General features: G+C 44.4%; 1 protein-coding gene across 5 annotated transcripts in view; it reads right to left on the reverse strand.

Annotated features, from left to right (window-relative positions):
- TBL1X (transducin beta like 1 X-linked) overlaps window positions 1–14503 on the reverse strand; it is a 473837-nt gene that overhangs the window by 234951 nt on the left and 224383 nt on the right. For 4 of the 5 annotated variants that reach the window (XM_030201624.1, XM_030201623.1, XM_030201625.1 and 1 more), the window contains exon 3: window positions 1370–1486. The exons of the other annotated variant lie outside the window; for it this stretch is intronic. The gene's annotated coding sequence lies outside the window, so the exon portion shown is untranslated. The remainder of the gene's footprint in view (window positions 1–1369; window positions 1487–14503) is intronic. 5 annotated transcript variants of the gene reach the window in all.

Consider the following 14503-nt stretch of genomic DNA (forward strand, 5'->3'; position numbering starts at 1 on the left):
TGTTTTGGGGAATTTTTACATGTATTTATATTCTGATGGGAGCCTAGCGCTTATTTGCCTGAGGCCAGGGCTTTTTTTGAGGGGGTACTTGGGGGTACTGAGTACCGTGGCACCTTTTCTATTGTCTGCTAAAATTGACCCATGGTGCCCAAGTGTTAATGAAAGATTTCAGGCTCTACACAACAATTCTGCCTTGTCATAGATTCTGTGACTGGTTGCAGGGGGCCTGGCTATTGTAGTGTGGGTCTCTCACTGATCACCCCATTCCTGAAGGGTGGCCTGGCATTCGAGTCCTGGCACCTTTTTTGGTAGAAAAAATGCACTGCCTAAGGCCCACAAAAGGGTTAATCCTACCTTAGGCAAGATCATAAGTATTTTATGTGCAAACATTTCCACCAGGCTCCTGGGCCAGTGTCAGTCCATTGCTTCATTTTAGAAGCTTTTCAGGGCATTTTTATTAAGATGCATATGCACCTCATAAACTTGGCCCAAAACAGGCGAACGCTTAGCCCCTCAACCTAAGCATTTTAAAATTATCCTCCTAGGGCACAACTGACCAGGAACTATTACCAGAGACAAGGAGTGAGGAAAAGCCTTGGGGGCACTTTTACTTAGGCATGCCTAAAGGTGGCCTGCGCTGGCGTAGGCGCGTGTTTTGGACACGTGCAGATCCATTTTCTAGCATGCCTGGAAAAAAAGACAATTTTTTCTGTGCCTGAAAATGGACGTGCAGCAAAATTAAAACCAGCGTGTGTCCAATTTCGGCCTCAGACCTTACTGCCACCCATTGACTTAGCAGTAAGGTTTTGGACGCACATCAAAAATAGAATTACCGCCCTGGGTATGCAGTAGTCAGGCGGTAGTGCCAATCTGGCATGCGTTGGACACGCATAGGTGCCCTATACTACTTTGTAAAAGGTCCCCTTGGTGTCCTGCATCTACGTAGTTAGTAATATGGCCCAAGTGGACCCTTGGTGGTTTGGGTTACCTTTTCAATGTGATGGCTCAGGTATTTTTGGTGGGATATTCCTCACTGTGTATTGTTAAAAAAGCTGCAACCTATTTGTAATCCAAGACAGTGTCTGCGCTATTGGTTGTAGGAGTGGATGGAGAACATCAGATACCCCTATTTTACTGTTCAGATCTTCAAAACAATTTTATACTTGTTTTCCACATATCTTTTGAGTTCTGAAGCTATTCCTTATGCCCACACTGCACTCTTTCCTGAGTCACAATAGTTTGCTTGATTGCTTTACTCTTAAACTTCTGAAAGCTGTGTTTCTAAATCAGCTCCAGATCTTGTGTGAAAGCAAAAAAAGAAAGAAAGAAAGAAACTACTGCTAATACTGGAACCTTAAATAAACAGTACCTCCAAGCAGCAAAATTAATCTTCTACAAGGTGGGAGGATCAAAACCGCATTCTCAACTTCCTTTCTATCATGCACTGGCTGCTTAAGAATCACTTTAACCATGTGCAAGTAGCAATCTGCAACAAAACACACAAGTGGAAGAAAGATACCAGAATTCAGACACTAAGTTAGTTTTTATTCATTTATTGAGATGTATTAGCCATCTTTATGAAGAGATTCACCCAAGGCGGTGTACAGTAGGTACAGTTTAACATAAAACATATAATTTTGTTAACAGCATAACAGTAAAATACCCAGTGCTTTTTTTGTAGAAAAAAAGGTGCCGGTACTCATTGTGGGCGGGGTCACCACATATGGCTCCACCCCTATGATAGACACACCCACATTGGCCACACCCCTTATAGCAGCCATGGCGCATATAAACAGACATCATTGAAAATATACTAGTATAGGAGAAAAAAATAACATGATTTTTTTCATTATAAATAATTTCTGTAAGCTGCTACAGCTCCAGTATACCCAGTGCAAAATAAGACAACAGATGTAAACACTAAAATGAAAATAAAATGATTTTTTCTACCTTTGTTGTCTGGTGACTTTGTTTTTCTATCCATATTGGTCCCAGCCTCTGATTCTGCTGCTCTCTATCTGTTCTCTTAACTCCATTTCTAGAGCTTCCTTTCCATTTATTTCTTTCCTTTCCTCTTCTTCATTTCTTGCCCTACATCCATAAGTAAAAGCTGGATCCTCCTCTGCGGAATTGACTGGAGGAGGTACAACATGGATCCAGCTTTTGCCTATTTTCTCCATCCAAGTGCAGTTTTTCTCCTCTCTTTCCTTTCCCTCATCTCCATCCATGTGCATCTTCTTTTTTTCTTTCCTCCGCTCCATTCATGTCCAGCATTTCTCCTCTCTCTTCCCTCCCCTGTATCCATATAAAGAAATAATTCTCTCTCCCCTCTCCTCCATCCAAGTGCATTTCTCCTCTCTCCCCGCCAACCCCTCCATCCATCCATGTCCAGCATTTCTCCTCTCTCTTCCCTCCCCTGTATCCATATAAAGAAATAATTCTCTCTCCCCTCTCCTCCATCCAAGTGCATTTCTCCTCTCTCCCCGCCAACCCCTCCATCCATCCATGTCCAGCAATTCTCCTCTCTCCCCTGCTCTCCCCTCCCATGTCCAGCGATTCTCCTCTGTCCTCCCCTGCCATCCATGACCAGCCATTCTCCTCTGTCCCCTGTCCTCCCCTGCCATCCATGACCAGCCATTCTTCTCTGCCCCCTGTCCTCCCTTGCCATCTGTGACCAGCTATTCTTCTCTGCCCCCTGTCCTCCCCTGCCATCTGTGACCAGCCATTCTTCTGTGCTCCGTCCTCTCCTGCCATCCGTGACCAGCCATTCTTCTGTGCTCCGTCCTCCCCTGCCATCCGTGACCAGCCATTCTTCTGTGCTCCGTCCTCCCCTGCCATCCGTGACCAGCTATTCTTCTCTGCCCCCTGTCCTCCCCTGCCATCTGTGACCAGCCATTCTTCTCTGCTCCATCCTCCCCTGCCATCCGCGACCCATTCTTCTCTGCCCCCTGTCCTCCCCTGCCATCCATGTCCACTGATTATCCTCTCTCTCCCCTCCCCTCTCCTTCATGTCCAGCAATTTTCTCTTCCCTGCCCTCCCCTTCTTCTCCAGCCCCAGCATCAGACCCTCAGCCCCAAACCTCAGCGTCTGTCCTTGGTCCCTTTTTCTCCCAGCCACAGAGTCAGACTCTTCTCCCTAAATCAGCTCCCTTCTCCCAGCCCCAGCAAAATACCCTTCTCAACCCCTAGTGCCCAGCATGTGCCCTGTTCTCCCATCCCCAGGGTCTGCCATTCATCCAACCCCCACATCAGACCTTCTCCCCACCCGACGTCGAGATCCAGCGCCCCTGCCCCAGCTGCCCACCCTCTGTGCTTCCCGACAGCCCTGCTTTCCGGTCCAAACCCCCCCCCCCCCCCCCCCCCGTTTCAATCTTTTATTTATTTTTTTTACTTGCAGTCACAGCGCCAGCGTTGTTGAGAGAACCAGGCTCGCCTCCTCATGCTTTCCTTCCCTTCGCTGTTCCGATTCGCTGCCTCTCAGTGTCCCGCCTTCCTGTGACGTGTTTCCTGTTTCCGCGAAGGCGGGACACTGAGAGGCAGCAAATCGGAACACCGAAGGGAAGGAAAGCATGAGGAGGCGAGCCTGGTCCTCTCAACAACGCCGGCGCTGTGACTGCAAGTAAAAAAAATAAATAAAAGATTGAAACGCGTCGCGGGGGGGGGGGAGGTTTGGATCGGAAAGCAGGGCTGTCGGGAAGCAAAGAGGGCGGGCAGCTGGGGCAGGGGCGCTGGATCTCGACGGGCGGCAGGAACGCAACTCAGGAACCCTAGGGAAAAAAGGTGCCGGTATGCTGTACCGGCGCGTACCGGCACAAAAAAAGCACTGAAAATACCAGAGAATAAACGTAAATACAATAAATGAGGTAAACGTGAAAACAGTAAATTGAAACCTAATAATAGAACTACCGTGAAATAGTATCAAAAATATACACATTTAACAGCACTGGAATTTAAATACCAGAGATATAATACAATGTTAGCATAATAAATAAATAATTTAACAGACACTTTTCTTAATTAAATGGATGCCATCAGTAAGAAGGCAGAAGGAAGCAGGTGACATGGACAAAACATAATGAATTTGGAACATATGAATAGACGTGCAATAAAGGGGATGAGATTTGATATGCTACCTATGGTTACAATCAAACCCCCGTTTACTAAAGCTTAGCTGGAGTTATCTGCAGCAGGGCCCATTTTATTCCTATATGCCCTGCTGCAGATAACTCCAGCTAAGCTTTAGTAAACAACCCCCAAAGTGATTTATATATTATATACAGGTACTTATTTTGAACCTGGGGCAATAGAGTAGCCTAGAGATTAGTGCAGCAGCCTTAAAACCTGGGGAACTGGGTTCAATTCCCACTGCAGCAACTTGTGACTCCGGGCAGGTCAATTAACCCTCCACTGCCCCAGGTTCAAAATAAGTATCTATATATAATATATAAACCACTTTGATTGGTAAGCACAGAAAGGCAGTGTATCAAGTCCCATCCTGGAGTAGAGGAGTAGCTTAGTGGTTCATACAGCAGCCTGAGAACCTGGGAACTGGGGTCAATTCCCACTGCAGCTCCTTGTGACTCTGAGCAAGTTATTTAACTCTCCAGTACCCTAGATACAAAATAAGGGAAAATTAAGTTCTTACCTTGGTAATTTTCTTTCCTTTAGTCACAGCAGATGAATCCATTAACTGATGGGTTATGTCTGCCTACCAGCAGGTGGAGATAGAGAACACTGAAAAACCATAGTGCTCTATGGACGGCTAGCTCCATCTGCCTTCAGTATTTGAAACTTCCAAAGCAGAGTGTATCCTCAAAGTAGAATAACATGAACTTTCCTCACAGCGAACAAATGCCACAGAACAGGAGCAATAACCACCACCTTTGACCCCCCCCCCCCCCGGCACCAACCCTTTCGACACCCTCTTCCCACCGTCACCAACCCTCCCCCGCCACCATCGTCGGGTACCTTTGCTGGCGGGGATCCCCAACCCCCACCAGCCGAAGTCCTCTTCTCTGGCGCAGCCGCGTTGCTGATCTGCAAGGGCAGGCTTCTGTTTCTGTGAGTCTGACATCCTGCACGTACGTGCAGGACGTCAGACTCACAGAAACAGAAGCCTGCGCGGCCGCATTGCTGATTTACAAGGGCAGGCTTCTGTTTCTGTGAGTCTGATGTACGTGCAGGACATCAGACTCACAGAAACAGAAGCCTGCGTTGCCACATTGCTAATCTGCAAGGGCAGGCTTCTGTTTCTGTGAGTCTGACGTCCTGCAAATCAGCAACGCGGCCGCGCCAGAGAAAAAAGGACTTCGGCTGGCGGGGGTTGGGGACCCCTGCCAGCAAAGGTACCCGACAGCAGTGGGGGAGGGTTGGTGGCGGGAGGGGGGGTTGGTGGCGGGGGGGCAGGGCCAAATCTATGGGGGTCCATGCCCCCGTGACGCCACGTAGCTACGCCCCTGCTGCACGGTATTTAATTCTGTTGGCTTGGAAGCACTTAGTGTCTCCTGTTTAGGAGGTGGTAAGCGATCCTGTGCATTAGAGTGGCCTAGTGGTTAGGGTGGTGGACTTTGGTCCTGGGGAACTGAGGAACTGAGTTCGATTCCCACTTCAGGCACAGGCAGCTCCTTGTGACTCTGGGCAAGTCACTTAACCCTCCATTGCCCCATGTAAGCCGCATTGAGCCTGCCATGAGTGGGAAAGCGCGGGGTACAAATGTAACAAAAAAAAAACTGAGAATAGTTTTAAATGGTCAGTATTCTCAATGGAGAAGGGTAGATAGTGGGGTTCCCCAGGGGTCTGCGCTGGGACTGCTGCTTTTAACATATTTATAAATGATCTAGAGATAGTAATAACTAGTGGGGTAATTTAATTTGCTGATGAAACAAAGTTATTCAAAATTGTTAAGTCACAAGAGGATTGTGATAAACTGCAAGAGGACCTTATGAGACTGAGGGACGGGAATCCTAATGACAGATGACATTTAATATAAGTAAGTGCAAATTATAACTACATGATGCAAGGTTCCATATTGGGAGTCATCACCTAGGAAAAGGCTGAGGGGAGATATAACAGAGATCTATACTACACTGAGTGGAGTGGAATGGGTAGACATGAACCACTTGTGCACTTATTGCAAAAATACTAGGACTAGGGGAGGGGGCATGCAATGAAGTTACAAAGTAGTAAATTTAAAGCAAACCAGAGAAAATATTTCTTTACTCAAGGTGTAATTAAACTCTGGAATTTGTTGCCCAAGAATGTAGTAAAAGCAGTTAGCTTAGCAGGATTTTAAAAAGGTTTGGATAATTTCCTAAAAGAAAAATCCTTAAGCCATTAAGATGGAATGGGGAACATCCACGGCTTATAGATAGGATAATCAGCATAAAATATGTTTTACTCTTTTGGGATTCTGCCATGTACTTGTGACCTGGATTGACCTCTAGCGTACTAAGGGCGGTGAGGTGGGGGCAGCAAGGAGGTGTCCTCTCTGAGCACACCACCCGAACTCTCATCCACTCTCTCATTACCTCTCGCCTTGACTACTGCAACCTACTCCTCACCGGCCTCCCACTTAGCCACCTATCCCCCCTTCAGTCCATCAAGAACTCTGCTACACGTCTTATCTTCCGCCTTGACCGATATACTCATATCACCCCTCTCCTCAAGTCACTTCACTGGCTTCCGATCAGATACCGCATACAGTTCAAGCTTCTCCTACTAACCTACAAATGCACTCGATCTGCAGCCCCTCCTTACCTCTCATCTCCCCTTACGTCCCTGCCCGTAACCTCCGCTCTCAAGACAAATCCCTCCTTTCAGTACCCTTCTCCACCACCGCCAACTCTAGGCTCCGCCCTTTCTGCCTCACCTCACCCCATGCTTGGAACAAACTCCCTGAGCGCATATGCCAGGCCCCCTCCCTACCCATCTTCAAATCATTGCTCAAAGCCCACCTCTTCAATGTCGCTTTCAGCACCTAATCACAACACCTCTACTCAGGAAATCTAGACTACCCCAACTTGACATTTCGTCCTTTAGATTGTAAGCTCTTCTGAGCAGAAACCGTCCTTAGTTATTAATTTGTACAGCGCTGCGTAACCCTAGTAGCGCTCTAGAAATGTTAAGTAGTAGTAGTAGTAGATGCACTGAGCAGGCACGTGGCTGTCGGTTTGCTGGTCCCCTGCCCCCTGTGAAGTTAACTTCCTGTTCTGGGACAGGGGACCAGCAGAGCCAATAGCCGCATGCATGCTTGATGCACCCCAATGCTCAGGGTGCAGGGGAGGGGGGAACTACACCCCGGGTGGCAACTAAGAATTGGCCACTGTTGCAAACAGGATACTGGACTTGATGGACCTTCAGTCTGTCCCAGTATGGCAACACTTATTGTTTTTTATGCTGTAACGGGAAGACGACCACAATCAGACTATAAACCTAATCAGAATTTTGCAGTAAACTACCTTAGCCCAGATTCTTTTTTTTTTTTCTTTCACAGTCTTTATCTAGCTCTTGAACATTGAGACCAGGAATTACCCCATTCAGTGCTTGTGAGAAAGACAGCTTCTCTCTGCTCTGAATATGATTCATTGCTATAAATGCACTCTGGAAACTTTTTTTTTTCTACAGGCTGTTTCGGTGCCTAAGACAGAAACCTGTAAATTAAATAGAAGACCTGTCTCTTCAAAAAGAGAATCCTCTACAATCTCTTTCTCCCTGTCTTTTTTGCATACTACGCACAAAAAACTGCCTTGCTACACTGTGCTAAAGCAAAATCATGACCTATCTGGTTACTAGTTCACCTTCTCGGCTCTCTGTAACCAAAGAAACCAGACTCATTTTTCATTCACAGTAAAACACTTGCTCTCATGACCTAAACATTTACTTGACAAAGTGGTGGACACGATACTTGTCCTGCAGAGCAGAGCAAGCAGGAATAATTTTTGTAAGCGCCAGTCTGTAGCTTGTGATTTACAGTCATGCCACACAGTTTTCCTCCCTCCCAGCTTCTGCTATTGGGCGTGTATTTCAATGGACAAGCTTTTACAGTACAAGTTTGTTCTCAGAAAAATAATAGACATTCCGTAAAATTCTGGTGTTCTGAAATCTACTTTTTGTTACCAGATTTCTTTTTTCTTGTTTCGGGTATGAGGGGTAATTTCAAAGCAGTCAGACACAAAGTTACATAGAAGCTCTTTTACAAAAGAGAAAAACATCCAAAATGTGTCATAAAGCACCATTTGGATAAAATTTCTTCACAAAACATCCAAATCGTTATTTTTGAAATCTATTTTGCAGACGTTTATCTTTGCAATTCGTCTGTAGTGCATCCAAATCACAAAGGGAAGTATCAGAAGCATTTCAAAGGTGGGATTAGGGAATGCTTAACACTTGGACATTGGGTATTATTAGGAAAGGTATGGAAAACAGGTGTGAGGATGTTATAATGCCGTTGTATCGCTCCATGGTGTGACCGCACCTTGAGTATTGTGTTCAATTCTGGTCGCCGCATCTCAAGAAAGATAAAGTAGAATTGGAAAAGGTGCAGCGAAGGGCGACTAAAATGATAGCAGGGATGGGACGACTTCCCTATGAAGAAAGACTAAGGAGGCTAGGGCTATTCAGCTTGGAGAAGAGACGGCTGAGGGGAGACATGATAGAGGTATATAAAATAATGAGTGGAGTGGAACAGGTGGATGTGAAGTGTCTGTTCACGCTTTCCAAAAATACTAGGACTAGGGGGCATGCGATTAAACTACAGTGTAGTAAATTTAAAACAAATCGGAGAAAAGTTTTCTTCACCCAACGCATAATTAAACTCTGGAATTCGTTGCCAGAGAACGTGGTGAAGGCGGTTAGCTTGGCAGAGTTTAAAAGGGGGTTAGACGGTTTCCTAAAGGACAAGTCCATAAACCGCTACTAAATGGACTTGGGAAAATTCCACAATTCCGGGAATAACATGTATAGAATGTTTGTACGTTTGGGAAACTTGCCAGGTGCCCTTGGCCTGGATTGTCCGCTGTCATGGACAGGATGCTGGGCTCGATGGACCCTTGGTCTTTTCCCAGTGTGGCATTACTTATGTACAGACATAATGGAACAAAACCAAAACATCTAGGGTGAAAACTTTGTTTTGGTCTGGATCTGTTTTTCTAACTAATGGGACACAAAAAGGTGCCCTAAATGAGCAGATAATTACTGGAGGGATTAAGGGATGACCCACCCACCCACCCCCCCCCCCCCCAAAAAAAAAGAGAATAAAAATAGTACTCACCAGCCTCTATGACAGTGCACTGTAGACAGGTGAACCCAGGCCCATATTTCCCTCTACCCGTTATACTTGTGGTAGGAACTGTGAGCCTTCCAAAACTCACTAAATACTCACTATACCCACATATAGGTGCCCCATTCACCCATAAGGGCTACTGTAGTGGTGTACAGCTGGGGGTAGAGGGTTTTGGGGGGCACAGCAGACATGATAAGGGAGCAACGGTGAAATATGTACCTGGGAGTATTTACATGAATTCCACAGCAGTGCTCTCTAGGGTGCCCCATTGCACTCCTGTGATGTCTGGGGACCAGTCTGCTAAAAAATGATGGCCCCTCCTACATCCCAATGGCTTGATTTTGTGTGTTTTTAACTTGGGCAATTTGTTTTCGAAAATGGCATAAAAAAATGAACGCACAAAGTCAAAACCTTGTTTGAAATGGTATTTTTGAAAAAAAAAATAGAGAGAGATGTTTTTCTTTTTTCCAAAATGGTTACATTTGCTATTTGGATTTCGGATGTTTAGCGCAAAGTGTCCAAAGTCTGACTTAAACGCCATATTGAAAACGTCCCTCATAGTAACCTATAGAATTTTGTAAGTCTAAGTGCTTTGAAAATGAGCTCCAATATTGTTCTTCATTTGTCTCTCTTTTGTATTCTTTCCAATCCAACAGAAGTTGGAAAGAATTAAACAAAAGAAAATCAAGAATTTCTGTTCATCTGTCTGGGGATAAAATAACTCTCCAAAAATGTAAATAGAATGGGATGAAACTTGATTTGTGCTAAAAAAACAAAAACCAGTAAAAAGGCATGCAGAGTTTTAAAAAATGTGCCAGATTGGACCAGAGGTTCCAGAGAAGCTCCAAAAGTATTGCACAGTACATTTCAAGAGAAAAAGGAGTTCCAGATTCTGTAGCAGTGAAACGTAAGAGTAAAATGTAGCAGTTACAGATCATGGTAAGGCAGCTGAAAACATGTAATTCTCTACTCTTCCAAACCCCCAAACTGTCCCCCCCCCCCAAAAAAAAAACTAACCTGTCTCAAACCATCTCACTTCCAAACTGCCCACAAAACCCAAAAATACTACCCCACACACATCTGCAACACCACCTGTAACCTGCCCTCCCCCCACATAAGTACATAAGTAGTGCCATACTGGGAAAGACCAAAGGTCCATCTAGCCCAGCATCCTGTCACCGACAGTGGCCAATCCAGGTCAAGGGCACCTGGCACGCTCCCCAAACGTAAAAACATTCCAGACAAGTTATACCTAAAAATGCGGAATTTTTCCAAGTCCATTTAATAGCGGTCTATGGACTTGTCCTTTAGGAATCTATCTAACCCCTTTTTAAACTCCGTCAAGCTAACCGCCCGTACCACGTTCTCCGGCAACGAATTCCAGAGTCTAATTACACGTTGGGTGAAGAAAAATTTTCTCCGATTCGTTTTAAATTTACCACACTGTAGCTTCAACTCATGCCCTCTAGTCCTAGTATTTTTGGATAGCGTGAACAGTCGCTTCACATCCACCCGATCCATTCCACTCATTATTTTATACACTTCTATCATATCTCCCCTCAGCCGTCTCTTCTCCAAGCTGAAAAGCTGCAAACTTCTCTCACGCCCCCAAAATATTCCCGGCCACTGCTAAACCACCACAATCCATATCACTCCTTAAAACTATCTCCTGCAAACTGCCCCAATTCAAAAAGCTACCCCCAACTGCCCCACCACCCCACAAACTGTCCCCTGAAAAAAGTAACCCTCTATAAAAGTATGCCACACTCACATACTGCTCTACCTGCAACAGACAACTATCTCACATTGCAAATGTCCTTCCACCACACAAATTGTCCCATTCCCCCAAAATAAAACTAGTCCTCTACAACTACACTTACATGGTCCAAACTACCCCTTCTTCCTCAATCTAGCCACCCCATAAGTGTCCCCCCCCCCCCGCAACTGCAGATATCTCCCCAGCAAACACACACATCAAAGAGATAAACATACATAGACACACACACCCTGCTGATGCATACAGAGGAATCCTTTTACTACAGCATGCTAGGGTTTTACGCTTCCTGTGTGGTAGTAGACCAAACTATAGCACAGGAAGTTCAACACTACTCTGGGTAAGTGCAGGTCATGCCCAGCATCTGCCCTGCATTTACTGCAACCACTGCACAGGCTCTGTGATATATATGTAGTGGCAGATAGTGCAGGTGTCTATGCTATCTGTGACCACACTTAACATGAGATGAGGCCAAGGAAGTAAAATAATGGCTAACAGCCATTTCTGCAGCAAAGCACCTCCTTGATATCCAGGAGAAATTGATTCCTAGTACTAACTCTATGTAGTAGCACCACTAGATCAGTCATATATGAAGGAACATCACTATACACCATTATACTCACCTTAAAATAAATACGGGCCTTAATAGACAGCCAATGTAATATTAAATAACTTCTCACTGAATCATACCTCAACAGACCGAATATCAACATAACCGACATATTTTGCATTACTTGTAAGAGATCAAGAAGAGATTTAAAACATCCAATCAACAAAAGATTACAGTAATCAAATCTAGATAACATAAGCGATTGGACCAACAACCGAAAGATATCCACAGGAAAATATTTTTTAATAGCCCTGGGTTTCCTAAAGGTAAGATAGATTTTCTTCAACATCACAGACACATGGTGTTCTATCGTTAATAGATTATCTAATTCTACCCCAAGAACTTTTACTGCAAGTTTAAAGAAAACCTGTTCCCATCTATAAAAACCTGTGATAGATATCTTGTATCCTCCTTGGACCCAATGTAAATAAATTTGGTTTTCTCCTTATTTAATTTCATATGATGAGCGGAAATCCAAGTATCAATTAGTTTCATACATAACTGATTACGAGACAAAATTTCACCCCAAGACGAAGAACATGGTAAGAATACGGTTATATCATCCACATAAATGAAGTGGGTAAATTTTAATTGATCTAACAAGAAGCCCAGAGATCTCATCAATAAGTTAAACAAAATAGGGGATAACTATGAGCCCTGTGTAACTCCACTTGAAGCTCTCCATTTATCAGACAAAACGCCATCTTTCTTAACCATATAGCAACAATTCTTCAGAGAACCCTGTAGCCAATCTAGTGCCTTTTCCTGAATTCCACATTGATGGCACATATTAATCAAAGTCCGCCAATCTACTAGGTCAAAGGCACTAGAAAGGTCAAATCGTAAGATAATATCACACTGATCTTTAATCAATATACTCTTTCCATGGGCTACCAAGGTGCCAAGAACCATTTCTGTACTAATTTGCTCTAAAGCCCAGTTGAGTACCATGAAGAGGTTCATGATGGCTTGGATATTTAACTAATTGTTCAGTAACATAACCTTCCATTATTTAACAAACTAAGGAATGGAGGCAATCGGACGACAGTTGCTAACCTCTGAGAGGCTGGCTTTAGGATTTTTTGGAACTGGTGTAAGGAAAGGGATAGAAAATAAGACAAGGAATATTATAATGCCTCTGTATTGCTCCATGGTGATACCACACCTTCAGTATTGTGTGCAATTCTGGTTGTCGTATCTTAAAAATGATATAACAGAATTAGAAAAGGTTGAAAGAAGGGCAACCAAAATGATTAAGGGGATGGAGTTCCTCTCATATACAAAAAGGCTTAAGAGGTTAGAGCTCTTCCGCTTGGAAAAGAGACAGCTGAGAGGGGATATAATAGAGGCATACAAAATACTTAGTGGTATAGAACGGGTAAACGTAAATCAATTTTTACTCTTTCAAAAAGTACAAAGACTAGGGGACACTCAAGGAAATAACATGGTAGTACTTTTTAAACAAACAGGAAGAAACATTTTTTCACTCAACAAATAGTTAAGCTCTGAAACTCAGTGCCAGAGGTTGTGGTATCAGCGGTTAGTGTATCTGGGTTTAAAAAAAGGCTGACAGGTTCCTGGAGGAAAAGTCAAGAGTCTGCTATTGAGACAGACATGGGGAAAGCCACTGTTTGTCCCAGGGATCGGTAGCATGAATCTTGCTACTCTTTGGTGATTCTGTCAGGTACTTGTGACCTGAATTGGCCACTGTTAGAAGCAGGATACTGGGCTAGATGGACCATTGGTCTGACCCAGTATGGCTATTCTTATGCTCTTAACTTTTCAGGGGTCCTTTTACTAAGGTGCACTGAAGAATGGGCTGCGCACGCAGATCCATTTTTCAACATACCTGTAAAAAAAAAAAACTTTAAAATTTTTTTTAGCCAAAAATGGACTTGCGGCAAAATAAAAATTGGCGCGTGTCCATTTTGTGTCTCAGACCTTACCGCTAGTAAGGTCTCAGACCCACTGACTTAGTGGTTAGGTCTCCTGTGGTAACTGTGCTGTAATAGTCTACACACATAGAATGACGATTAACGCCTGGTTTCCGCCGCACGCAGGAAAATAGTGGACGTACATAAAAAACAAAATTACAGCCCGGGCCACGCGGTACCCAGGCAGTAACTCCAAATTGACGCTCATAGGCAGCTTAGTAAACGGACCCCTCAGTGACCTCCGGAAGAATACTTGGGGGAAAGAGGGTTAGGATTGAGGGGATAGGGTTTGCATTACAGAAAACAGGGAGAGGATGCTGGGGATGAGGTTTTGTTGTCAGGGTGGAGGTCTGGAAAAGGGGGGACTGGACATGTGGAAGAGAGAGAGACTTTGGAAACAGTGATGCTGTCAAGCGAGGTACACCACCATGGGAATGGCTACCTGCCATAATGTATTTACTTCCTCAGCCTCCTCCACCTTAGGGTGCACTACTTGACTGGCGGAAGCACTGCAGCACTTCCTGCCTCCTCTTGTGGCTGCACTATCGCCAGTTGGGACAGCCAGTGCACAGTAATAGCCCGTACGCTAGATGATATGGAGACTCCACTTCCACTCTCACGGACATGCCCACTGCCACGTTAAGCAGTTAGCACTGCCTTTTTACCGCACCATATGTCATTTACTGTGCAGTAAATGTTATTACACATCAGTGCTAACATTTTCTGCACATTAAAACCCATATTAGCTGCTTAGTACAACTTAGTAAAAGGGCCCCAAAGGAAATATTAATATTTCCCTATCACTTTATTTCATTTTCATTCTACTGTAAAAACTACTTAAAAATTATACTGCTTTCTTATCTGCTGCTATATGCATTGGCAAGTTATATATGCTGCTCTGGGCA

This window comes from Microcaecilia unicolor, chromosome 4 (assembly GCF_901765095.1).
Source record: "Microcaecilia unicolor chromosome 4, aMicUni1.1, whole genome shotgun sequence".
Classification (NCBI taxonomy): domain Eukaryota; kingdom Metazoa; phylum Chordata; class Amphibia; order Gymnophiona; family Siphonopidae; genus Microcaecilia; species Microcaecilia unicolor.